At 39.7% G+C, this 27155-nt stretch overlaps 1 pseudogene; it reads left to right on the forward strand.

Moving 5' to 3' along the window:
* The first annotated feature begins 16460 nt into the window (after positions 1-16460).
* Positions 16461-17860, forward strand: LOC129075734 (methionine aminopeptidase 2-like; annotated as a pseudogene).
* The last annotated feature ends 9295 nt before the right edge of the window (positions 17861-27155 follow it).

Below are 27155 nucleotides of genomic sequence, written 5' to 3' on the forward strand. Positions count from 1 at the left end.
TTTCCAGAAAGAAAGCATAACTAGCTTAGCTTGGGTTAGTGTCCAAGTTTAAGTTGTGGGCATGCTTGCAAAGTCCCTTGAAGGTACCACTACATCTCAATGAGTTCTTTCCAAACAATATTTGAATATCAACCACAGGCAATAATATTAGGGAGAAGAGAAATGGGAAGATTACCAGTGTTGATTACCTACTATGTGCCAAGCCCTATATTAAGTGTTTTAAATACATTATCACTTATCTTTATAAAGCACAAGAACTAAATGAGATCAAAGATTACCAGAATTAATCAAAACAGTTTCCAGTGTTAAAAACAATGATAATGAAGGACTGAAGAAGACCCCTATAGTCTAAAAGGAGTGGAGATAAGAAAGATGGTCCACCCCATTGTCAACAATGGATAGATCTTCCAACCAAAAAATCAACAAGGATATTGTGGCATTGAACAACACACTAGATAAAATGGACTTAATTGATATTTATAGAACATTTCATCCCAAAGATGCAAAGTATACATTCTTTTCAAATGCACATGAATCATTTTCAAAGATAGACCACATGGTAGGACACAAAACAAGCCTTAACAAATTCGAAAAAATTAAAACCATATCTAGCATTTTCTTGGATCACAATGGCTTGAAACTAGAAACCAGCCTCAAGGAAAAAAACTCAAAAACATAAAAATACATGGAGACTGAATAACATGTTATTAAATAATGAATGGGTTCACAATGAGATCAAGAGAGAAATAAAAAAGTATCTGGAAACAAGTAAAAATGAACATACAACAACCCAAAACTTATGGGATACAGTGAAGGCAGTCCTGAAAGGGAAGTTCATAGCGATACTGGCCTACCTAGAGAAGACAGAAAAATCTCAAATAAACAACCTAATCCTACACCTAAAAGAACTTGAGGAACAACGAACAAAGCCCAGAGTAAGTGAAAGGAAGGAAATAATCAAGATCAGAGCAAAATTAAATGACATAGATAGAGACTGAAAAAACAATCCAAAGAACCAATGAACCCAGGAGCTTGTCCATTGGAAAGATAAACAAAATCGACAAATCTTTAACCAGACTCAACAATGAAAAAAGAAAGTGAACCAAAATAAATAAAATCAGAAACAAAAGAGGAGAAGTAACAACCAATATCACAGAAATACAAAGGATTTTAAGAAAATTACTATAAACAACAAAATGCCAGAAATTGGACAACCTAGGAAAAATGGACAAATTTCTGGAAACATTCCATCTCTGAAAACTGAATTGAGAAGAAGCAAAAAGCCTGAGCAGACTGATAACAGCTAGCAAAATTGAAACAGAAATCAAAAAGCTCCTGGCACACAAAAGCCCTGAACTAGATGGTTTCACAGGTGAATTTTACCAAACATTCAAAGTACTAACACCCATCCTTCTCAAACTATTCCAAAAAATTCAAGAATAGGTGAGACTCCCACACTCTTTTTTGAGGCCAGTATTGTCCTAATTCTAAAACCAGGCAAAGACACAACAAAGAAACAAAATTACAGGCCAATGTCTCTGATGAACATAAATGCTAACATCCTCAATAAAATATTGGCAATTCATATTCAGCAATACAAATGAAGCATATACCATGATCAATTGAAACTTATCCCAGGGCTGCAAGGATGGTATTACATTTGCAAATCAATGAATGTAATATATCACATAAACAGAACGAAAGACAAAAATCACATGATTATATCAATAGATGATTAAAAAGCATTCGATGAAACCCAGCACCCATTTATGATAAAAATATTCAGCAAAGTGGAAATAGAGGGAGAATACCACAACATAATAAAGATCAAAAATGAGAAACCTACTACCAACATCATACTCAATGGGTGAAAACTAAAAGCATTTCCCTTGAGATCAGGAATAAGACAGGAGTATCCGCTTTCACCACTTTTATCCAACATAGTACTGGACATTCTAGCCACAGTGATTAGATAAGAAAAAGAAATAAAAGGCATCCAAGTTGGAAAGGAGGAAGTAAAACTGTCACTATTTGCAAATGACATGATAGCGTTTTGGCTCCAACTTTGGCTCCACCAAAAAACTACTCTCCCTAATACGTGAATTTAGCAAAGTAGCAGGACACAAAGTCAATATTCAGGAAATGATGGCATTTGTGTTCACCAACAATGAATTATCAGAAATATAAACTAAGAAAAATATCCTATTTGCTATAGCAGCAAGAAAAAATAAGTACCTGGGAATAAATTTAATCAAGGACATAAAGACCTGTACTTGGAAAACCACAGAATATTGAAGAAAGAAATTAAGGAAGATACAAATAAATGAAAACATACCATGGTCATGGGTCAGAAAAATTAATATCATTCAAACTTCCATACTGCTTAAACAATCTATAGATTCAACACAATTTCTATAAAAACACCAATGGAATATTTCACAGGTCTAGAACTAATATTCCAAAAATGTATGTGGACCCAAAAAGACCTTGTATAGCCTTGTCAATCCTGAGAAAGAGGAACAAAGTTGGAGAGATCATAATACCTGATATTAAGCTATATTACAAGGCCACTGTAATCAAGACAGTCTCGTAATGGCATAAGAACAGACACATAGATCAATGGAACAGAATAGAGGACCCAGAAATAAACTCATGTCTCTATGCTCAATTAATATTTGACAAAGCAGGTACAAGCATACAGTGGGATACAAACAGTCTCTTCAATTAATGGTGTTGGGAGAGGTGGACTGTTACATGCAAAAATGAAACTAGACCACCAACTTAAACCATATACCAGAATAAACTCAAAATGTATAAAGGACTTAAATATAAGATGTAATACCACAAAAGTCTTAGTGGAAAACATAGGCAGTAAAATTTCAGACATTCTCATATAGCAATATTTTTTCCTATATATCTCCTAGGGCAAGGGAAATAAAGGAAAAAAAATAAACAAATGGGACTATATCGAATTAAAAAGTTTCTGCATGGCTAAAGAAACCATCATCAAAATGAAAAGGGAATTGACTGTATGGGAGTACATATTTGCCAACAATGCATCAGACAAGGGTTTAATCTCCAAAATATATAAAGAAATCATATGACTCAACATTAGGAAGACAACCAACCCAATTAAAAAATGGGCAAAGGACCTGTATAGATACTTCTCCAAAGAAGACATACACATGGCGCATAGACATATGAAAAGATGCTCAACATTACTAGCCATCAGAGAGGTGCAAATTAAAACCACAATGAGATGTCACCTCACTCCTGGGAGAATGGCTATCATTAATAAATCAACAAACAACAAGTACTGGTGAGGATGTAGAAAAAAGGAAACCCTAATGCACTGTTGGTCAGACTACAGACTGATGTAGCCACAGTGGAGAACAGAATGGAATTTCCTCAAAAAATTAAAAATGAAACTGCCTTCTGACCCAGCAATTCCACTGCTGGGATTATACCCTAAGAGTCCTGAAACACCAATTCAAAAGAATTTATGCACATCTATTTCATAGCAGTGGATCTTATATTAGCTAAGTGTTGGAAACAACACAAGTGCCTATCAGTAGATGAGTGTATTAAAAAACTGTGGTACATTTACACAATGGAATACTATGCAGCAGAAAGAAAGAATGAACTCCTACCTTTGGCAACAGCATGGATGGAACTGGGGAGCATTATGCTAAGTGCAGTAAGACAGGCGGCAATAGTCAAATACCATATGATCTCACTTGTAACTGGAATCTAATGAACAAAATAAACTAATGAACAAAATCTAATGAACAAAATAAAATGAGAAAAACAGATTCAGAGACATGGAAACATGGAACAGACTGACAGCTGTAGGCGGGGAGGAGGGAGAGGTAGAATAGTGAATGGAAGGGGAAGGGATTAGTTAAAAAACATGTATGAATGACTCATGGGCATGGACAACAGAGGGGATGACTGTAGGAGAGAGGGGTGGGCTGGGTGGAGGGGGACTAAAGGAAAAAAACTGGCACAACTGTAATAGAATGAACAATTAAAAAGTAGAAAAAAATATATAAAATAAAAGAGAAAGAAAAAGGAAATACAGTCCAAAGAGCATTGAAAAATGCCTTTGCATTTTTCTTAATATTTATTTTGAATATCTATTGTATATAATGGTAAAAATGTCAAAAGGTACACAGAAAGGTGTTTTCTGTTTATTTGTTCTATATAGTCAAAAATAGTTTACTAATTAGGACTAGAAACTTTTCATAAGAGTTTTGCAAAGGACATTTATCATTTGTATCTGCCCCAAATCTTTTCTTTTTAGTTCTTTTATATTATGAATTCTCTTTTCTATAGACAGAAACAAAGACAACACATTTCCCAAGACTCTTTGCTACTCAGATCCAGACATTTGACTATCTTCTAACAAACCCCAAACCTAGGCTAGATTTGAGATATGAGACAAGGTTGCATTTTCCCAGTAAGTATGGACATGGGGGCATAAGTTTGCTGCAGGCACTGTAACAGAGGCCGGCTGGTCATTCCTGGCTTCATAGATGTGGAGCATCATCTGGCAGCCACAGCATGATTTCTGTTACGGCATCTTTATAAAGTATTTGGACATTTGTGGTGTGGTTGGATGTTATTCTTGAATGCTTTATTTCTGACTCTGTGACATCCAGGCTTTGTTCCTTGGCCTTCCCAGGCATTCTAATTAATAACACATAATAAGTTTCTACTGAGTCAATTCTTTCTCTGACAGAGACCTCAACATATTCGGAATCTGGGATTGACTAGGTGACCTGGTCAGACTTAAAAGCAGTAAGGACATTAGCATCCAATGGCAAAAATGTCACCCAAACTATTGTAATAGAAGGTAGGATGATACTACTCTTGCCTCACGTTAGATGGATGCATCAATAGATTATATCTCAGGATGCAAAAATTAGAGTGAGACCAAATCCCCACTCCCCAACCTCCTGCCTGCCAGACAGGATTTGTAATGGGCATGAAAGAGAACCTGATCCACATCTCTTGGTGTTCTCAGTGAAATGAAGTATATAAAAGGGGGTCAGAAAGAGAATTTCGAGAAGATAGTTGAGAAGATTTTTTAAAAGAAGCTTTTTGTTCTGCTTTAAATCTTCTCCCCTTTGGACTACGGGCATCGGCATTATCTTCCAACCACAAGCCTAGTGAAAGAGCTTCTTGCAGACTCCTGGGAACTCAGTCAGGCTGTGGACCAAAGTCTAACTTCACCAACAAAATACAGAATGTTAGGATGGGCTGGCTAAGTGCTTTGGAGATAGGAGAACCAGAAGGACAGCTACATTAGAATTACAGGGGACTCCAAGTTTTGCCGGGCAAGGAATGAGATTATCCACAATAGCATTGGGTTACACTGGAGAAAGCCATGGGTACTATCAACTAGGTCCTCTAAGAAGGACCTCAGCAGAAAGAAGCTGAGCATGCCCACCCTGGATATCAAGAGGCTGAGTAAATGGTTGAAAGAGACCACCCAGAAGAGAGAGACATTCATGTGAGTCAAGGGAACTGTAGGAGAGGGGGCCTGCAGAGAACTTCCAAAATTTCTATGCTTGAGCCCTGAGAGAATCAGCTGGAGCCATGTTATAGGGACCCAGATTTAATCATTACAGGACCCATAGAGAAGCTCACTTGCTGCTTTCCCTCTCATCTCTACCTTCAACCCTGAAAGGAAGAAAATGACAGCTAGCAGGTAAAAGTGAAGGTAAGATGGGAGAGAGGACATGGAAGCTGTTAGAAGTTTCACCAAAGCATAGAGGAAGCTCATCTTTTTTTTTTCCAAACCCAGAAGGAAGTTTAAAGAGTTGGTAGAAGACACATATAAAATTGCATTTTGATCATAGCAGAGCTGTGCTCACAGTAGTCCATGGTACCAATTGGCAAAAAACCAAAATTAATCTCCTGGAGTCACACAGAAAAAAAATGCCTATTGAGAGCAAGGCTCTGGTAGACTGAGGAGGGAGCAACATAAAGGCAATGAGGTGTAGATAAAATGTAGAGAAAACAACCACAAGCTTAGGAACTTAAATTCTCACCTCAAAGCATGGGCAGTGAATGAGCAAGTTTCTGTGCCTTCCCTGAAACCTCTGAAGTCTCATGCCAGCAAAATCTAGCTAATGAAGCTGAAAATCGAAGGAAGACAGAGACAGATCCTGAAGATAGAACTACAAAACAGATTGAATTCACAGTCTCACCAGGTCTTTTAGGGTATTTATTGGGAAAAGTAGTTCTTCCCATGATACTGAAGTGGAGATGTTTTGGAAGTATCAGGTAACCCTAAGAAATTAAAACCTCAGAACTCACAGAGCTTCCTGGACTAACAATAGCAGCCCTTCCTCCCATGCTGATGGGGTTGGCTCTGTCTTGTTCAAAGACACCAACACTACTCAGTGGTCTCCTTGCAAGGGGATGTCTTTATTGCCTACTCCTACCTCTGCTCATTGACTCCAGACCTACAGTTAGAGTCAGATTCTAGTATGCCCTGAAATCAAAATTGAACATGGGAAGAGAAGGCCTTTATACCAAAAGCATTGCAAGACTATGGAAAAGAATTCTGAGAGTGTTAGGAAGAGAAGAATATAATTTAAGATCAGATCAAATTTATCTTGTAGGTGCCCTCACCAAAAAATTCTAGATTCAACATCCTCGATTAAACAACTGGAGGGGGATTAAACTATGTATAATGTAATTAAACTATGATATAATGTGGAGAAGGGAATCCTAAGACTTAAGGAGACAAGAATATTAGAGTGGATTTACAATAGCTGATCTACTCACCGAGCTTCAGAAAAAGCACATTACGAAGATGAGAATTAGCATTCTTGAAGATACTTGCCCTCTGTGGGCCAGGAATGATTAGGGAGATGCTTCTATGGTGAAAGGTTTCCTGAAGGGGCCAGTGGGTCCTGATTTCTGAAATAAGCAGAGGGCTTAGGTGTGATTATTGGAAGGATTTGACTTGAGGCATACTTAAGGGTGCCTGATAGACTTAGGGTTTGTAGGGTTGAGATACGTAGACACTAAAGTGTTACTTAATTCTCAAACAACAATAACAACAAAACCTAAGCCTGGGGAACAGAGGACTGACTTTAGTCACAATGATGGAGAGTCATTTCTTCACCCAGTTCCCAGACCTGAGTCACTTTCCAGACCCAGAGGCCTTTGAATAAAGGGGAGACCAGATGCTCTTGAGAAACAACCCCGCGAAGCCACCACGAGTGTATACTGACATCTTTCTCTCTTTCTTTAATAAAGGCACTTGGAGCCATTTACTGGGGCAATTGAGCTCTGGAAAAGGGAGTTTCTACGGGGCTCTCAGGATGATGATGACGATTGTTATTTCCCAGCTAACGATAATTCCTGGAGGTGCCAAATGCCATCTGTATTTCTCCGGTAAGTGTATGGAACTTTATGGAATACATTAAGAACATCCATAGTGATCTTAGTGGATCCTTGAACATTTTCTATAGTAATTAGCTCAGTTCTTGGGTGCTTAGCTGTAGCTGAGGTACTGGCTCCCTGGTCTGTGATGAGAATGTTACTATGGAAGGAGGGGTTAAGTGGAAGCCCCTGGAACTAACCCTCCATACTGAAAAATAAATCAAAATGCTTTGTATCTACTAATTCATTTAATTTTCACAACAATCCTATGCTGCAGGAACTATTATCATTCCCTGTTATGGGAACGTTCCCTCTCAGTTCCCTCGGTGCTTTCCCCTCTTTTCCTCAACTAAGCCTTTCATTGGTTAGCTCTCCCTGCCCCCACCCCTATTTCTGAGTTTCCTCAAGGTGCTACCGAAGAAGGGTTTTGAACAGAACCCTTAAGTTCTTAGGAAAAGATAAACTATCTAAATCCTTAAAGCAAATACATCAACATTGAACTATCTTCCAGCTGTTCTGCTTGAACAAAGTGAGGCACCCAAAGCAAGGCCCTGGAGTGTTAGAGTTCACTTTCAAACACAGTGTACACAGTGTTCATTCTTAATAAACCAACGGAGTGAGACAGGATGCAGACAGACTGAGAGAAGGGTCACTGCCCGACAGATCCATGACATGAACATAAGAGGCTGAGTCCACACGCATGTAAACACTGGAGAACGTGGAATGCAGTGCTATTTGGGGTGAGGAAGGATCAGCGGTACCTTTGGAACCTGGTTCTGGACATGAAACCTGGCTCTTCCACTTCAAGTGGGTCACGGCCTCTCTTCTTCAGATGTGAAGTAGAGAACAATTGAAATCCTTAGGGGCCAAACTGGGAATGGAAAATGAAATGAAATGTTGAGGTCCAAGTGGTATTGCTTTGGAAGATAATCATTGTGGAGGAAGGGAAGTATTATTCCATAGTTGATGCTGGCTATACTCTGAAGACTAAAATCAATTAATTCATGCCACTGTGAAAGCATTTTTGATTCAGGCTTGACTGAAATGGAAAGAGACTATAGGAAACATGCTACATGGTATTTACATGATAAGTCTTGAGAGGGGATAATCTCATTGACAAATGTACATGGAGAATTCAAATTCCTGGGCTTACATTATTCTCCTCAGTCAGATGATGAAAGGGAATTAGAGAATATTCATGTCCCAGAAAGCCCAGGAAAACAGGGAACCAAAAATCTCCAGGTGGGTGAAATATCTTAAGTTCAAAAATTATTACTATCTCCCATAATCCTAGTCACTACAGTTTCCATATTTAAGGGTAAAAAAAAACCCCTCTCCGATATAGTTAACAATGTATTATACATTTGTTTAAATTTTCTAAAATATAACATTTAATCTTGAGCCTATACGGTCTACAAAGTTTGCAAAACATGTTTGTTATATGTATTAGATTATAAATTATATGTATTAGAATGTTAGTTATAAGGAATTAGATTTTTTGATTGTCTTGGATCATATTCCCTAGAAGCAGAGCCTGAGGCAAGGACTGGGGTGCACACCGCTTGTCGAAGGAATACCCTTGGGAAGAAGGGAGTGAGGAAAAAAGCCAGGGCAAGAGGAGGAGGGAAGTAAAGGATGGGTCTCCGTGGAGGATGGGCTTCAGGATAACCCCAAGAGAGTTCAGCAGCATGAACTGCATCTCAGAGCTGCATCTCAGAGCTGCTCGCATTTGAAGCAAGGGGGCTAGCCTTTTGTTCTTGTGTGTCAATTAGCCATTGGCTGCTGGTTACAACTGAGGGCAGTGTAGTTTCCTGGATAGGCTGGCTCCCTTTGAGCTGAAGGTAATTCCTTGGAGAAGTAAGCAGCTTTGAAGGCTTAGCAGCCCAAGCTCACAGCACCTGGGGGAATGGGTGCTCGAACCAGGAACAGCATGAGACCAGTGTGCCAGAGGCATCCAGGACACTCATTACAGCTGTGGAATACATTTAACCTGGCATGGGATAATGAGCCCACTAGCTATAACTCACTAGCCTGCATTAAAGAATCTTACCACAATCAATACGGTATAGACTTCTAGGTGGTCAGTTGCTGGTATTAACTTTCACCATTTAAGCCTGTCTGAAATGAAAACTTTCTCTAGTGGATTCAAATCCAAATACAATGGGAATCTTTATTTTTCCACAGACACAAGCAAAGATAAATAAGAGTAAATATTAGAAATCAAACATTGAAAAACTGGACAAAATTTGAATTAAACATTTGTCATCTCAAAGGAGATTGATTTAAAATTTTTTAAATGATTTTTAAAGGCTAGAAGTAAAAAGAAAAAAGCAAAACAGATCAGCAGGTTTTACTGCATCAAAATGTAAAACTTCTGTCCACCAGGGAAAAAGCAGAGCCAACTCTGTGTGGACAAAATAAAAAAGTAAACAATAGTTAGGAAAGAATATTTCTGCAAATTTGAAAAAAAGAATTCCGTGGAAAATCAAGTTTTCTACTTTGGCAAGGGTAGCATTTTTATAGCATACTTCTTAACCAGATCCCAAAGTAAAAATCCCTCCCCTCCCCAAGCAAAAAGATTGGAATGGTATTGAAATATCCCATTTCAAGAGCCATCTGTGACTAACTGTAGTCTTGAACAAGTTACTTAGTTGTATTATATCTCAGTTTCTTTATCTGTAACATGGATTTATGTGGACTCTATCATCTAATCTTGTCCAAGGTAAAATGATTTAGAAATGGCAGAGTTAACATTAATCTTGCCAGGCTGAAAGCTCACATCTTAACCCCTTACACTATATTGCTTCATGAAAACAGCAAGTAATAAAATTCCATACTGTTATAATCATTCATATAACTGCCCTGTTCATTTCTCCGGGGAACATAACATGATTTGCAATGCTGCATATTTTGCTTTCTTTCTTGTCTCTTTAATTAAATAGTAAACACCATGAGGACAGAACCAAATATTTGATAAATATTTTTTGAATGAATTAATGGGTAAATAATATATCAGCAGGAGAATTCAAGATGCCATGATTTCTGTGAAATGAAAGTGGTTCCCTTCCTACTGAAAGTCAAAACAAACATACATCTCCCAGATGTACAGAGGTAGCAAGGTATAATGGGAATAGGAAAGATATCAGGACTTTGGAGCCAGTCATGGGGGTGAATGATTCCTCTTTAATTTATTAGCTTAGGAATCACTTAATTTCCCTGAGAGTCAATCCCCATCTATAGAATAGGTTCATTTCATGGCAACTTATTTAGGTAACACCATATGCTATGCAATACCTATTAGGTAAGCGGATAACACCTAATAGATAATACCTGTTAAGGTAATACCTAATACCATGCCCAAAATATAGCTACATGTTCCATAGATGTTTGTTTCCTTCCCTCATCCATAATTCAAGTCCTGCACTCTGCCTACCTCCAAGTGGGCAGAAATTGCTGAGTTTCAGAGGTCTGCACCCCTCCTTCCTTTTGCTAGCACTGTTATAAATTGCATCTTTCATTTCTGTGTTGCTGCCCCTCATCTTCTGAGTCTTTCTAAGGACTGTGCAGACTCCAGGGGGGAAACATAAACCATTTTTATTTTACCAAGTCGAAGCTGGGGTACAATGCAAGATCAATGGTTCTTCCAGAAAAAACTGAGAAAAATTTCAATTTGTCTTATTTCCCACAGCCCATCCCACCATTTTAACTGCTCCCCTGGAAACCAGATGAAAGTAGCTGACAATTAGGGACCACTTCATGGTGCACAAGAAATGCTTAGCAGGGGATGGCTGGGGGCAGATTTTCAGTAATCACATCTTCTGGAACCCTTTAAAATGGTCTCTCCTGAAAGATGACAGTCTCAGCTCAAGAGTCATTTCATTCTGAAACAGTTGCCAGGCACCACACGTACCCAGCCAGTGCCTTTAGATAGGAGTGGGTGACATGCTTCCTGTGATTTATGTCCATCCTTTTGAGAAAATGCTCATTGCTAGGTGATGTTAACCTCTTGTATCATCCTCTATTTTTAGCCTCTAAGCGAGTGATGAATCAAGTTATAATCTGACAGGGAGCTTAATGACATATTAGAATTAAATTAAGTCATGGTGCCTTAGATATCACAAACGTTTCTAAAGAGCAGAGCCAGAATGCATCATCCCTGCCCAGTTTTAATCAACCTATTATAACATGATTTTTTTTTTAAAAAAAGACACATTACATGTTGAATACAACTCTAAGGTTAACTAAGGTTTCCTCCAATTTTAATCAAGCCTCATATACCCAGGCAGCTCATTCTAAAAGCTGGAGATAGAAATGATTTCTCTGAAATATTATTATATGCTGTGAGCTCAGACATGCGGGTAGAAACACTCTCAATCATTCAAATATATAAGGAGCACCTACTCCATTATAGGCACTGTCTTGGATACAGGGAAGACAATGGTGAGCAAAAGCATGACATAATTCTTACCCTGTGGAGCAAATTTAGTGAGCAGATAGATGTTAACCAAATAATCATATCAATAAAAGGGTAGGTTTAAGCACCGAAATTATGTTATTAGGCCTTTGATTCAGTCTCTCTCCATCTCTTAGTTCTGCTATCTTCTATTTGGCTTTTTGTTCCAGAATCCTCTATGTGACTAAGATGGCCACTTGCAGCTCTTGATACTGTGGTGCTAATGGATAGTGACACAGAGGTACATCAAGTTGCCCCTAGAGCTTCAGCAAAGTCCCAGAGAGGATGGTGATTGGCTTGGTTTAGATTGCGTGCTGGTTCCTGTCCTGGGTGGAGACCTGGAGAAGGACTGCTCTCATTGGCCAGCCCAGGTCACATGTGTACTCTCAGGCTGGGAGAAGGTGGGGCAGTGTTAGTCTCCCCAGCACCTTATGGCTAAGCAGAATTTCTAGGGGGAAGGTAAGAGTAGTTTTGCAAATGAAAAAATGGTGGGACAATGAATGTTTGTCCATCAAACTGTTAGAGGGTTGATGTTTAATGATGATCAAGTAAAAGAAGAAAAGAAGTAGCAGTGAGCACTATGCTTTACCTGTGTTCCTCTGGCTCCTCTAAGGGCCAGAGGCTGAGGCATGCCAGCTTGGTAGAAAAGCCTTCAGAACCAGACAGATATGGGCTCAGTTCCTTCGTCCATCACTTCTTAGTGGTCACGTGGCCTTGGGAAAGTCATCTAATCCTCTTTAAGACAGTTTCTTTACTTGTAGCACGGAGGTAATTTCATTGCCACAGGATTGTTGGGGAGATAAAATGAAATAACATAAACAAGGAAGTACAGTGCTAGGAAAATTAGCAGTGTTTGATGGATGGTGGGTTTTTAGGAATCTCTCTAAAGCACCATGTTGTATAACAAATATTGTTGAGAGCCTCCTAACTTGTGGGGCAGAGGGAGGGAGTGGTGTTTGGAGGCAAGAGGAAGAAAAATATATGTAAACAAGAAAATAAGCATACATTCATATTCTGTAAAGTGCTCTGATGGAAATAAGCAAGAAAAACCAACAAAAACAAATTTGATGGAGAATAAGGGTGGAGGCTTCCTTTGCATAAAATATACCAATAAGGCCTCCTTGAGAAGGTGACATGTAAACCGAGTCCTGAATGATAAGAAAGGTTGTAGGGAGAGGTTTCTAGACAAAGGAAACAGCAAGTGCAAAAGCCCTGAGGCATAAAAAAGAATGGCTGTGTTCAGGGAACAGAAAGAAAGCCAGTGGTTGGAATGGTAAAATTAAAGAAGTGGGTAGGGAACAATAAGGTCTCCAAGACCAGAGTAAGAAGTTCAAGTTCCACGTTGAATGATGTATTTTGTTAAAATTTAGTAAGATAATCAGAGTTGTTGGGTGGAGAATAGAATGGATAAGGGCATGTGTAGGGAGACCAGTTAGGAGACCACAGCCATTGTCTAGGTGATAAACAGTGGGGATCTAGCCCAAGGTGGTGGCAGTAGAGATGGAGAGAAATGGATGGATCAAAGATATATTTTGGTTATAGGATCAGGAACCCATAGCTGGATTTATATTTGGGAGAAAGGAGAGAGGAGGGAATGTAAGATAGATTTTGACTCTGGGGTTTGAGCAACTACTTGGTTGAACTTGGGACTGCTTACTGAGGTAAAGTCTTAGGAAAAAACAGATATCAGATAATGAGTCTGGGGTGCCTGTAGGTACCCAGGTGGCAGTATGGATTCGGCAGGTAGAGGAACAAGTCTGGGTCTTAAGCAAGAGGTGAGGGCTGGAGTACAAATTGGAGGCAATGGAACTGAATGAAATCATCCAGGAAAGAGGGGAGATAAGAGGAAAGAAGGTAGAAGGTCCCAGCCTTACAGCTCTTTTTCAAGAGGCTTGAGACTTAGAGAGGGAGAGTCAGCAAGGAAGAGGATCCATGACCTAGCAGAGAAACCAGAAAAGTTGGGGTGATAGAGACCAAAAGAGAAAACTATTTCAAAAAGAAGGAAGTGGTAAACTCTGCTTGAAAGCTGTTAAGAGATTAATAAAATGAAGACAAGTAGATGAGCTTTAAATTTAGGGGGGAAAAATCCACCCTTTATAGCAGTGCTCTCAGACTAATCTTTCTAAAACAAACCTATAATGTTTCTCCCTTGAGTTGGTGAGATGGCGCACCACCAACTCCCTAGCAGGGCCCGGTGACCCTCTTCTTCCCAATTTGGCCTCCATCTGCTCCCTGGCATTTGCTCATGCTTCCTGTGAGCAGAAACTGCAGATGGCCCTGCCTCTTGGGCAGCCCTGCTCTCCAGGTCTGTGCACAGTTTCTCAGGTCTGCACTACCCTTCCCTTACCTCTGGTGGATGCCACACTCCTCATCCAGCCCCAATTCCATCTCCAGGCAGTGTTTTTGAGCCATTCTCTAGGATCTTACAAGCCCCCTCTTTGGATCTCTAATATAATACTTCTCAGGTTGTACTGAAATTGTTTTCCTATTCCTTTCACCCAGCAGACTCTGAATTGCTTAACAGTTGAGATTGTGTTTGGCATCTTTAGTGCCTCCCCTGCCCCCATGCCCAGCACAACACCTAACCCATAGTAGATGTCTATGAAGTATTGGTTGAATGAGTTCTGTGAACATTATTATTTCAAGTAGTTTTAACTGTTCTTAAAAGAAAAGCAAACTTAAAATATATCTTTTGAGTGTGAAAATATGTATGAGTTCTCCTCACTCAAAAAACACCTTAAAGTATATAAAATTGTTAGAACTCTCTGTTATGGGTTGAATTGTGTGTCCCCCCCCCCCAACACACACTCATTCACAATAAGATATGTTGAAGTCTTAATTCCCAATACTGCAGAATAGGATCATATTTGGAAATAAGGTCTTTACAGAGGAAACCAAGTTAAAATGAGGCCAATAGGGTGGACTCTAATCTGATATATCCAGTGTCCTTATGAAAAGGAAAAATTTGTACACAGAAATAAACTTGCACAGAAGGAAGACCATGTGTAGATATAGGGAAAATTTCATGAAAGATGGAGAATTGGAGTGATGCATCTACAAGCCAAGGAATGCAAGTGGCTACCAGAAGCTAGGAGAGAGGCAAAGAATGGTTCCTTTCCTGGCACCTCAGTGGGAATGTGACCCTGCTGACTCCTTGATTTTAGAGATTTGGCCTCTAAAACTGAGACTATAAATTTCTGTCATTTTAAACCACCAGTTTTTGTTATGGTAGCCTAGGAAACTAAAACATCCCCTACACATAGGAAGCTAAAAATGTATGTGCTTTGTTGCTTTGCTACTCCATAAATTCAATCCAACTCATTATGCAGAAGAATGAAAAAATACTAGAAAATATCACATAGTATTCTCTCCAATTTTGTCTAACATGGAATTAAGAACAATACCTAAACATCTCATTTTAATCAAGTTTAAATTAATCTACATTTTGTATTTATAGTGATATTAAATTATCCAAATGCATTTTTATAATAATAATGTATTCTGAAGGGTAGAAATGGAATTATATTAATTTGAGTGCTCTATTTTTATTTAGTAAGAGGAAGTTATATATTTTCTTCTGTTTATTTATAATCCTGGATGAGGCTCATTATAAAATAATAGTCTTTTAATTAAGAACTACTCTGTGAAAACTATAAAGTTCCAAACTGAAAGAGTGGGATGGTGTGATGTTTAATTTTATATGTCAATTTGGCTGGGCTAAGGGATGCTATTATAGCAGATAAACACATTTCTGGGTGAATGAAGGTGTTTCTGGAGGAGATTAGCATGTGAGTTGGTAAACTTAATAAAGCAGGTGGCCTTTGCTAATGCATGGGCCACCATATATTTCTTTGAGGGCCTTAATAGATCAAAAAAAGCAGAAGAAGGACAAATTTGCTTTGAGTTAGCTGGGACATCAATCTTCTCTTTCCCACACCTATTTATTCTTGGGTCTTCTGACTCAGATTGAATTAAACCACCAGCTTTCCTGGTTATCCAACTTGCAGATGACAAATTGTGGAACTTCTTGGCCTCCATAGCCACCTTAGCCAATACCTATAATAAATCTCATCTATCTATCTATCTATCTATCTATCTATCTATCTATCTATCTATCATCTATCTATCTATTTTGTTTCTCTGGAATTCCTGGCTAGTATAGATGGGGAAGTGAAAATTTCTAGAATCCATGGGGAGGTGGCAGAGAAATGATCATTAACAGATTTGAATAAAGAAGAAAGGAGAAAAGAAGCTGATACTTTGGGGCTTCTAACCAAGAAAACAGAAGCAACTTAAGTAATTCAACAGAGAGAATTTCATACAGAGAATTGGTTACACATAGTGGAAGCTCTAAGCACCAAACAGGACTAAGACAAACCTGAGATTAACAACTAAAGGAGCCACTACTGCCTTAGGCTGAGGCAGGTTTCTCAATGGACGTTTTGATTGGCATTTGGGCTTAGATAATCTTTTGTTGTGAGAGGCTGTACATTATAAAATGTTTAGTCTTTATCTCTAGCCTTTGTTTACTAGGTACCAGTAGCACCCTACCCCCAAGTTGTAACATACAAAAGTGTTTCCACTCCCTAGCACTCTCTGGGGCAACATGGCAGATGTGGAGCAGGTAGTGTCCCCTGGGAGCCACCTAAATGGTGACTGAATCCAGGTTGCAAAGAAGAGGGAGCTGCCTCTACAGCTGAGGAGGCAGCCAAGAAAAAAGAAAGAAGAGGAAGGGGGCTGCCACAGGGCAATAGGAACCTGATAAAGAATCAGGAACCTCAGTTGATGAGGTAGCAAGACAATTGGAAAGACAAGCATTGGAAGAGAAAGAAAGAGATGACTATGATGAAGAAGGAGATGGAGTACCTGGAAATAAGAATAAAAAGAAGAGAGGCCCAAAAGTTCAAACAGACTCTCCTTCATTTCCAATAAGTGACCTGTATCCTAACAGTGTATTTCCCAAAGGACAAGAATATGAGTACACACCCACACAGGATGGGTGGACAGCTGCTTCGAGAACTACAAGAGATGAAAAGCAAGCATTAGATATACGTACTGAAGGGATTTGGAATGATTTTCAAGAAGCTGCGGAAGCACATCAACAAGTTAGAAAATACATAATGAACTGGATCAAGCCTGGAATGGTAATGATAGTAATCTGTGAAAAGTTGGAAGACTGTTCACAAAAGCTAATAAAAGAGAATGGATTGAACACAGGTCTGGCATTTCCTACTAGGTGTTCTCTCAAAGTGGTACAGCTCATTATACTCTCAGTGCTGGTGACACAACAGTATTACAATATTATAATATCTGTAAGATAGACTTTAGAACACATATAAATGGTAGGATTATTGACTGCGCTTTCACTGTCACTTTTAATCCAAAATATGATACATTATTATAAGCTGTAAAATATGCCACTAGCACTGGGAAAAAGTGTGCTAGAATTGATGTCCATCTGTGTAATATTGGTGAGGCCATGAAAGAATTGTGGAATCCTATGAGGATGAAACAGATGGCAAGACATATCAAGTGAAACCAATCTGTAATCTAAATGGACATTCAATTGGGCCATTTAGAATACATGCTAGAAAAACAGTGTCCACTGTGAAAGGGGGAGGGGCTACAAGTATGGAGGGAAAAGAAGAATGTGCCATTGGAACCTTCAGTAGTACAGGAAAAGACATTGTTCATGATGATATAGAATGTTCATATTACATGAAAATCTTTAATGTTGGACAAGTGCATAAGCTTCTGAGAACAAAAGACTTGCTAAATGTCATCAATTAAAACTTTGGCATCCTTGCCTTCTGTCAGAGATGGCTTACTTTCTCACTTGGGAGAAAGTAAGTAATTGATGGCTCTGAAGAGTCTGTCTGACTTGAGCATTGTAGATCCATATCTACCATTATGTGACATTAAAGGATCATCTACAGCATAGTTTGAACATACCATACTGTTGCTCCAACATGTAAGGAAGTTGTCAGCAGAAGAGATAATTATTAAACTTAGTCCAAAGCCACCATAACATCTTTTATTTTACAAGGTTTGTTGGAATACATTATACCAGAATTAATTTGCAACATATTTTCTGTTTAACAATGGGCCTATGTAATACTTTTATTCATGTGTAAAAAGGAAGGAATCTGATCAAAAACAAACCATCTAATGTAATTAACCACTGAAAAAGCTTTCAAGACATTCAAATATTAACTGTTTCTCTCCTGTCTAGAAAATGCTATAAAGTTCAAATTAGGAATGACTTAAACATTTTGTTTTGAACACTAAAGAGATGCTTTTCAAATATTTATACCGTCATAATCGTATTTGAATGTTTTGAATGACTATCCAATTCTGCATCTATACCTTCTGGTATTACTTTTTATTTAAAAAATATTTTATTGATTATGATATTACAATTGTCCCAATTCCCCTCCTTCTATCCAGCACTCCAACTCCTTCAGGCAATCCCCACAACTTTGCTCAGGTCTATGGGTCATGCATGTTAAGTTCTTTGGCTGCTCCATTTCCTATACACTACTTTACATCCCCATGACTATTCTGTAACTACCAATTTGTGCTTCTTAATCCCTTCACCTTTTCACCTATTCCCCCAACCTCCCCTCCCATCTGGCTGCCATCAAACCATTCTCCATATCTATAATTCTGTTTCTGTTCTGCTTGTTTGCTTAATTTGTTTTTTTTTTAGCTTCAGGTGTTGGTAAGTATGCATTTATTGCTGTTTTATTGTTCATATTTTTTATCCTCTTTTTCTTAAATAACTCCCTTTAATATTTCATATAATAATGGTTTGGTGATGATGAACTCTTTTAGTTTTTTCTTGGCTGGGAAGATCTTTATTTGCCCTTCAATTCTAAATGATAGCTTTGCTGGATAGAGTAAACTTGGTTGTAGGTCCTTGCTTTGCATCACTTTGAATATTCCTTGCCAATCTCTTCTAGCTTGCAAAGTTTCTTTCGAGAAATCAGCTGACAGTCTTATGGGAACTCCCTTGTGTGTGACTACCTGCTTTTCTCTTGCTGTTTTGAAGATTCATTCTTTATCTTTAACCTGTGACATTTTAATTATGATGTGTCTTGGAGTGGGCCTTTTTGCATCCATCTTGTTTGGGATTCTCTGTGCTTCCTGGACTTACATGTCTATTTCCTTCCCCAAATTAGGGAAGTTTTCTTTCATTATTTTTTCAAATAGATTTCCAATTTCTTGCCCTTACTCTTCTCCTTCTGGCACCTCTATGATGTGAATATTGGTATGCTTTAAGTCGTACAAGAGCCTCCTTATACTCTCCTCATTTTTTTTTATTCTTTCCTTCTTCTTACTGTCTGATTGGTTGTTTTTACTTCCTTATGCTCCAAATCATTGACTGGATTCTCAGCTGCATCCACTCTACTGTTGATTCCTTGTAAATTGTTTTTTATTTCATTTAGTGTTTCCTTAATTTCTGACTGTATATTTTTTATGCTGTTGAGGTCCTCATTAAGTTCCTTGAGCATCCTTATAACCAGTGTTTTGAACTCTGCATCTGATAGATTGCTTATCTCCATTTTGTTTAGTTCTTTTTCTGGAGTTTTGTTTTATTCTTTATTTTGGACCATGCTTCTTTGTCTCCTCAGTTTGGAAGCCTCCTTGTATCCATTTGTATGCATTAGGTAGAGTTTCTGTGGCTCCCTGTCTTGGTAGTATGGCCAAATATAGTAGGTGTCTTGTGGGGGCCAGTGGCACAGCCTCCCTATCACCTAGGCTGGATACTCGAGGTATGCCCTCTGTGTGGGCTGAGTACACCCTCCTCTTCTGGTTGAGCCCTGATTACTGTTGGCAGGTCAATGGGAGGGATGTACATAGGCCAGTCAGCTGCAAGGACTGACTGACCTCTGATCATGAACCTCCATCCTCTGTGGGGGATCAGCTGTGCATGGGCCCACTGCACAGAACAGGGCTTACTTCAGCAGGGCTCTGGTGCCCTCTTGTGTTCTGTTAGGGCCACTCGGCATAAGCTCTTAAACAATTTGTAGCTCGCTGCTTATTGTGATGGATTTAGAGGTGTCCTAGTGAAGCCAGGCTGTGACCCAACGCCAGCTGCTGCTAGTGCTGGGTATGGGGATACTTAGCAGGGTACAAGGGCTTGCTGTGGCCAGCTGCTGCTTGTTTGAGAGGATTCAGGAAGATCATAAGCATGTGCCAAAACAAGTCATTTGTATGAAAAAGCCACTGTTAACCACTTGTACGGACAGGTAAGTTGGGTGGGGGCAGAGTCTCAGGGAATCACCAGTGCAGAGCAAACATTGTGAGCCAGGTATAGTGCCTGCTGTGCTCTGTGGCTCTGTGAGGGCGGGGCTTAGACAGGAGCAGTGGCCCCTGCCAGCAGCCCTGTGTTGGAGAAAGCTGTCCCCCAGCTCTCGCCCTGATGCTAGACACTTCAGTTCCTCCCTGAATGCCACTGGTGCCTTCCGAGCTCCTGCCCCAGCACTCCAGCTCAGAGGGAGTGAGTCTGAGTTAGGCTGTGTGTTGGCCCTTTAAGAGGAACTGCATGGGAATCCAGCAGTTCCTTCCACTGACTCAATCTCCATTGTTTTTTACAACCAGAAGTTATGGGGCCTTATCTTCCTGGCACAGGAACCCTGGGTTAGGGGGACTGGTGTGGGGCTGGGACTTCTTGCTCCTGAGATACCCCTCCCAATTTTTATCGGCTACGCATAGGTGTTGGAACGGACTGTTCTGCATCTCTGCCTTTCCTACCAGTCTGGATGGATGTGGTTTCTTCTTTAATTCTGTGGTTGCAAGACCTCAATTCAACTCAATTTCTGCCAGTTCTGAGTGATGGTTGTTCTATAGTTTAGTTGTAATTTTGATGTGGTTGTGTGAGGAGGCGAGCTGTGTTTACCTAAGCTGCCATCTTGAAGCTCTACCTCTTACATCACCCTTTATTAATTTTAATTTGGAGAAATTTCACACTATAGCAGTAGCATCCAAGCTTCCATAACTAGTACTAAGATTCAAATCTCTGTCTGCAGTCCACTTCTAGGGTGTAGACAGTTAGAAATGAGCAGGGCAAGGAGGATGGGCGAGGTACAGAAGGTCATCAGTGGGGAAAGCCCCAAGTGCCTACTGATGAGCAAAGCTAGAAAAACAAGGACCTCACCCCAGGGTACCCTTTCTTCCCCTACAATATCCATTGGTCATGCAGTTTAAACCCTTCCCTGATTACACAATAAAGACACAGGAAAAGGGAATTACTCCTGGTATTGCTTTTTAACCTTCTTGGAATCCATTTTCTAAAATATAAAGATCATTTTCAGATTTGAAAAAACAAAAGTGTTTGCAGACATTGTTAAATGTCCCTTGAGTTATTATTTTTTGGGGGGTGGGTGGGAAGAGAGAATATTCCCAGTTGAGGAGCACTGAGCTGGAGGGACAGACGGAGGAAGAGATGTTATCAGAACCCAGGGTTCCCCTGGAAAAGCTGGAACCATGAAGCAAAGAGGTCTGTCCAGTGAGAGTTGGAGACATGAAGAAGAGGCCTCAGGCAGAGAGGGAAAGGAAGAAATATGCTGGCTCCTCCTCTTCCCCCTCAATGTCCTGCAGGCTGGTGCTGGCCTCCTGACACACAGAGCAGAGTAAGGCAAAGGCAGGGACCCTGATTGTTGGCCCATGATCAGCACAGGTTTCCCTTAAATCTTTGTTCTAAATGAGTTCTAAAATTTTAAATCTAAGGTCATACTTTGTAACTGGTGCTCATTCAATATACCATGTCACCAGATGATTGCTCTATACTATACAGAGGCAACTTACTGTGAAACCAAAGAAATTCCTCACTTACATGGACCCCTTCCAAGATCGTGGAAGGGTCTTAGTAATGTGTTCAACTTAGTCTCACGGTTTAGTGAATTTGCCCCACACTTCCCCTCGTATTGTGAGACATTTGAGTGGGTGTGGGCATTTTGGAGACCTGGCTAGAGGAAAGTTGAGGTGGGCATGAGCACTCCTTTGGTCCAGGGCAACAGGGGCCCCTGCTTAAGAGGGCCTCACTCTGACTCTCCTCTGGCTGCCCGCATTCCCTCAAGGTAGGTCCACAGGTGCAAGGAGATATGCCCAGCTGGAATTTATGACCCCTCTGCTTCTTGCCCCCTACTTTGAACACCTAAGACCACAGAATTTTCTACCCAAATGGCCCTGAACTTGCTTTCAGGATCTACGTGGGCCTCTTCCTGAGCCTAACCTTCCAAGTGTGGACTAGGCTGTAGGAGTGCACACCCCTAGGCCCAAGAGACAGCCAAGACATGCCTGATTGTTGGAGAGTATGGTTAAAGCTTGGATGTATGGACTAGAGTGTCTGCATATATTTGTAAGAGGTCCCTCATGATATGGAATGGAGCTAGGGCTGGGGAAGAAGGGGGTTAAAAATTAGCAATAAGATCAATAGAAATTATTCTGACACTGAGAAGCAAATTGTAAGCCAAAAGACTTTTTTTTCCTAATTATACCTAAAGTAGTAATTCATAAAAGGGAAGAGATAAGTTTTGAATAGAACTATAGAATAAGATTTTATATTATTTAATAATATAGTTCTTCTTGATCTAACATGAAATAATAAGATCATTATCCATCAGTACAATGGGGTTACCAAGGACAAAGTGGTTAATGAAAGTCATCAATTCAAAAAATTTTTAAGGCCCTGGCTGGTGTGGCTCAGTGGATTGAGTACTGGCCTGCGAACCAAAGGGTTGCCAGTTCGATTCCCAGTCAGGGCACATGGGTCAGGTCTCCAGTAGGAGGTGCACGAGAGACAACCACACATTGATGTTTCTCTCCCTCTCTTTCTCTCTTCATTCCCTATTATCTAAAAATAAATAAATAAAATCTTTAAGAAAAACATTTTTAAGATTAATCTCTGTGCAAAAAAACTTGAAATATGCATGAACTCCTATAGCTCATATATGAAAGAAATTTTGACAACAATTTAAAATATATATATGACTTACTAATAACCAATTCTGAGGGTGAAAATCCTTTGTAACCTATCAGTAATAAACAAATTTATTTTAAATTTATATTTATTTGTTATATATTTAAAATAAAAATTTTGTTCAAACATGCTAAAAGACTGAATTACATTTCTATAGAAATTACTTTTAAGTATGTTGCCCAAAATATATAGAGATAAAGGTACTAAAGAGATATGTCAAGTAGTCAAACAGTAAAGATATCATTTTTCTAGATTTTTCTTGTATTTTTCAGCTTTTTAAATTTTGTGATTTGTTGTAATTTTTCTCATTTTAACTAAATATTCAACTTCATACTTAATTTTATGTTCTTAATTCTTTATTCTCTTTCCTAAGGAAGGAAATTATATAAGCTTTACTTTCCATAGAACCTGGATCTTCCCACAGCATCACAACTTACTATGTGAGCTGTTTGGGTTGGAGAGGTAAAGGGGGAGGGGCTTGGGGGCTCTGTCAGAGGAAGTGCATAGACAGTTATCAGAATTGGCAGCTCATCCTGACCTCCAAGATGTCAAGACATGTTATTCCAAAATAAACGATTCAGCAAGTGTCACTTCCTGAATGCCGTCTTCTGATGAGTGAATTACTTCCTCATTTCTCCTTGTTTTTGTTCTGTAGTCTCGGTGGCAGCTAATAATAGGAGAAAGAACTGGGTGACTAGCTGTGACTCCACAGCTTCTCACATGGCCAAGAACAAAGAAAGACAATGATAAAAAAACATACAAACAAAAACAAAAATTAAAAAACAGAGAGCTGGTAAACCCCAAGGACAACCCCTGACTCAGACAAAGTAGGGATGTGGGTGTAAGGCTGTATGAGCCAAAGTAAGCTGTTTCTTCTGTGGAACTAAAGGCTGTTGAGCCATGACTATTCTTCTCATTGAACAAAGCACAAAGATTAATTCTACACAAGTTACTATTATTATTATTATTATTATTTTTAAAATGAAGGCATTTTATCCTGAAGTGTGCTTGGTTTCTGAGTGCTAGTATTTCCTCACAAACAGTTCTTGGGATTTGCAGATGTAATTTCTACCTAAGTGGGTGCAGTTCAGGGACTTGTAAGAGATGGGCTTCCCAGGACAATGCTGCTTGTGTGTTTTCCAGGAAAGCTTCTTTGATTCCTCAAAGACATTATGGAAAGACTCTATAGTTAACTAAAGTGGGCTGAACACAGGCTGTTATCTCTCTTCCCTTCTGAAATCCCAATAACATGACTGCAAAAGAATAGGTATAAATCCAGAAAGACAAAAAAATCAGAGAGAAGATGACAGCAGATGAGAGATTCAAGAACAATTCGAAGCTGAGAAGCAGGACTCCCCAGGACAGAGAAAGCAGAGGCAGCAATGCTCACTCTACCCCTGTCACTCACAGGCCTGTACAGACAGGCAGGCTCCACAGAGTAATTTTGAATTTATGTATGTGAGTTATTTTCTTTGATAACATGGACACTGAATGTTATAGAATGAATAGCTTTCATTTACTAAATGGGGGGAGTTAATAAGGAGCAAGCTGATTGTTACCCTAGAACCTCTTTCCATTCCTGGCCAAGAAGTTCCCTTTTTAGAGGGTTTGGGCCTGCAAATCCAGGTTCAGGGAGGGTTGGGGGTGATGTTGAACCACAAACAGAGGTAAAGGTGGACTCAGCTATGTCTGAAACAGAGAGGGTGAAGGAAGGGAAGGATGGTTTCCTAGAGGAAAGTTGGGGTAATATAATAACAGCTCCTACATAAACTATGTGCCAAGTAGTGTTCAAAACACTTTATACCCATTAACTCAATTTTCACAACAACCATGGGCTAGAAGTACAATTATAATTTTACTTTATATGTAAGGAACCCAGGACATGGAGAGTTTAAGTAAATTTCCCAAGGTCACGTAGCCAGTGAGTGGTGGAGCTGAAGATGAACCAGACAGCCTGGCTCTGTTGAGAGGGGATATGGACCCTGTGTGGGGGAAACCGCAAAAGATCTAAGCACAGGGGGAGATGCTCCAAAGGGAGAGAGCCATGATCGATGCTCCAAAATTTTCATTAAGCTGTGTTGACTGCACCCAGTTTGATCATATTTCCAACAGTTATAACTGTTGGTACAAGCATATGACGTAATGACAAGCTTGTCTCAGTGGAGCAGAGCATGTTCTGCAGCAGCAGGGACCCTGATCTCTGTAGGTCTGTGGTAGCCTGAATAATGACCTCCTGGAAGTATGTCCTATCTCAGTCCACAGAGCCTGTGACCTTACATGGGAAGAGGGACCCTGAAGGTGTGATTAAATTAAGACTCTTGAGATGGAGATTCTCCAGTCTTCACCAGAGACTCTGGACCCCCTTGTACTTCCACAGGTCAGACCAAGATGGGAGGGGCTCACAGTGAACACCACTCTGCCAACACCACAGGGAGCCCACATCACTGTTCCAATCACTGGCAAGCACCTGCTGACAAGTGTGAGTGAGACCTCAGACAGCTCTGCCTCTGAACTGGATTATTAAGTGAAAGTTGGCACTGATTGCATACTATATCGGACACCCATATAAGAAATTGTCTGTAATCACAGAACAGAAAGTTCTTCTGTTAAAAACAGGATAAATATACTGAAGCATTTAGAGAGTTTAAACATCCATACAAATGAGTTTTGTCCAAAAATCAGAATTTCTAGCCCTGATTGGTGTGGTTCAGTGGATTTGGTGTCATCCTGCAAAATGAAAGGTTGCTGGTTTGATTCCTGGTCAGGACACATGCCTCTGTTGAAGGCCAGGTCCCCAGTTGGGGGAGTGTGAGAGGAAACCAGTCAATGTTTCTTGCACATCGATGTTTCTCTCCCTTTCTTTTTCTCTCCCTTCCTATATCTCTAAAAATAAATAAAACATTGTTTAGAAATCAGAATTTCTAGAGTGCCAAAGACTTTGCTGTGCAAAGATGCAACTGAAATGCAGAAAAAGATTTGTGCATTGTATGGAGAAGGTGCTGTGACTGATTAAATGTGTCAAAAATGGTTTGTGAAGTTTCATGCTGGAGATTTCTTGTTGGATGATGTTCCATAGTCAGGTAGACCAGTTGAAGATGATAGCAATCAAATGGAAACATTAATTGAGAGCAATCAATGTTATAGCACATGGGAGAAAGCCAACATACTCAAAATATCTAAATCAATAAAGTTATTGGTGAAAATGAAAAGTGTGTCTCTTATTTTATGGAAGAAAAACACAAAACTTTTTGGCCAACCCAATATAAAGTAGGTGCAGAGGGGACTAAAGCCCAAGAAAGTAATTTCTGGGGAACAGTTTGGAAGTACTTTCCTTTTCTAAAGAGATCTAGGAATCCATACCTGCCACAAAAATGAGGATGCAAGTTTAGGTTGCAACCCAGACCTAGCAAAAATACCAATTTGAGTTTTCTCAGGCCAAGCACTTTAAGCCACAGTTCTCATAGAAGGGAGATGTCTTGGAATTAGCCAGAAACTAAGTCCTACAGCTCAATGACAATACTAGCAAGGGATTTCTGCAGTCAGTGCAGACACACACCCCATGTTTGTAATTTTGTTTCCCTGAATCCACAGTGGATGGCAACAAACTCCTGAAGTCAGAAAGGTTCCATGAAAGGAAAGAAGGAAGGTGGGAACTTGTATCCTATGTCTTTGTCACTCCTGGAAACAAAAAACCTCTCAGGGACGGAGAGAGAGATGGAAGCTTTGAAAAGAAAGAGAATGTGAATGCTTGGGACCTTCGAAAATAAGAAAGGTGCACAAGGCAGTGAGTAGGCTTGATGCACAGGAAATGCGTGATTTATAGAGGGAGAATTTGTTAATAAGAAGGCTGTCAAAGGAAAGAAAGTTGGAAATTGTCTATAGTTTCTTTGAAAATAGCGTCAGTTAGGTTAGATATCTTTCATCTGTAAGCCTCAGTAAACCTTCCCCAAACTGCTTAGACAGAAAGAGAATTTATTAGCTCATGTATTTAAAAGGAACAAATTTATAATGGATTCTGGGCAAGATTTGATCCAGTGACTCAGAGGGTTCAGTTCATTCCCATCTCTGCTTTCTTCATCTGAAAGCTGGTTGTCCTCAGTGTTGCAAGAAATCTACCACTCACTCCTGGGGAGGGAGGCACTCTTCCTCAAACAGAAGAGAGAGGTCTCTGTAACCCAGAATCCCTATTAAGGAACCTCTGCTTGGCCTAGCTTAAGACTTGTGACTACCTCTGAACCAATCACTGTGCCTATGGGGAGAGAAATCAGGTTCTAGTTAGAGGTGGCCGTGGAGTCTGTCACATAAATTCTGCATGCC

This window comes from Pteronotus mesoamericanus, unplaced genomic scaffold (assembly GCF_021234165.1).
Source record: "Pteronotus mesoamericanus isolate MK-2021 breed Mesoamerican mustached bat unplaced genomic scaffold, CSHL_Meso_final contig_56, whole genome shotgun sequence".
In the NCBI taxonomy this organism is placed as follows: Eukaryota; Metazoa; Chordata; class Mammalia; order Chiroptera; family Mormoopidae; genus Pteronotus; species Pteronotus mesoamericanus.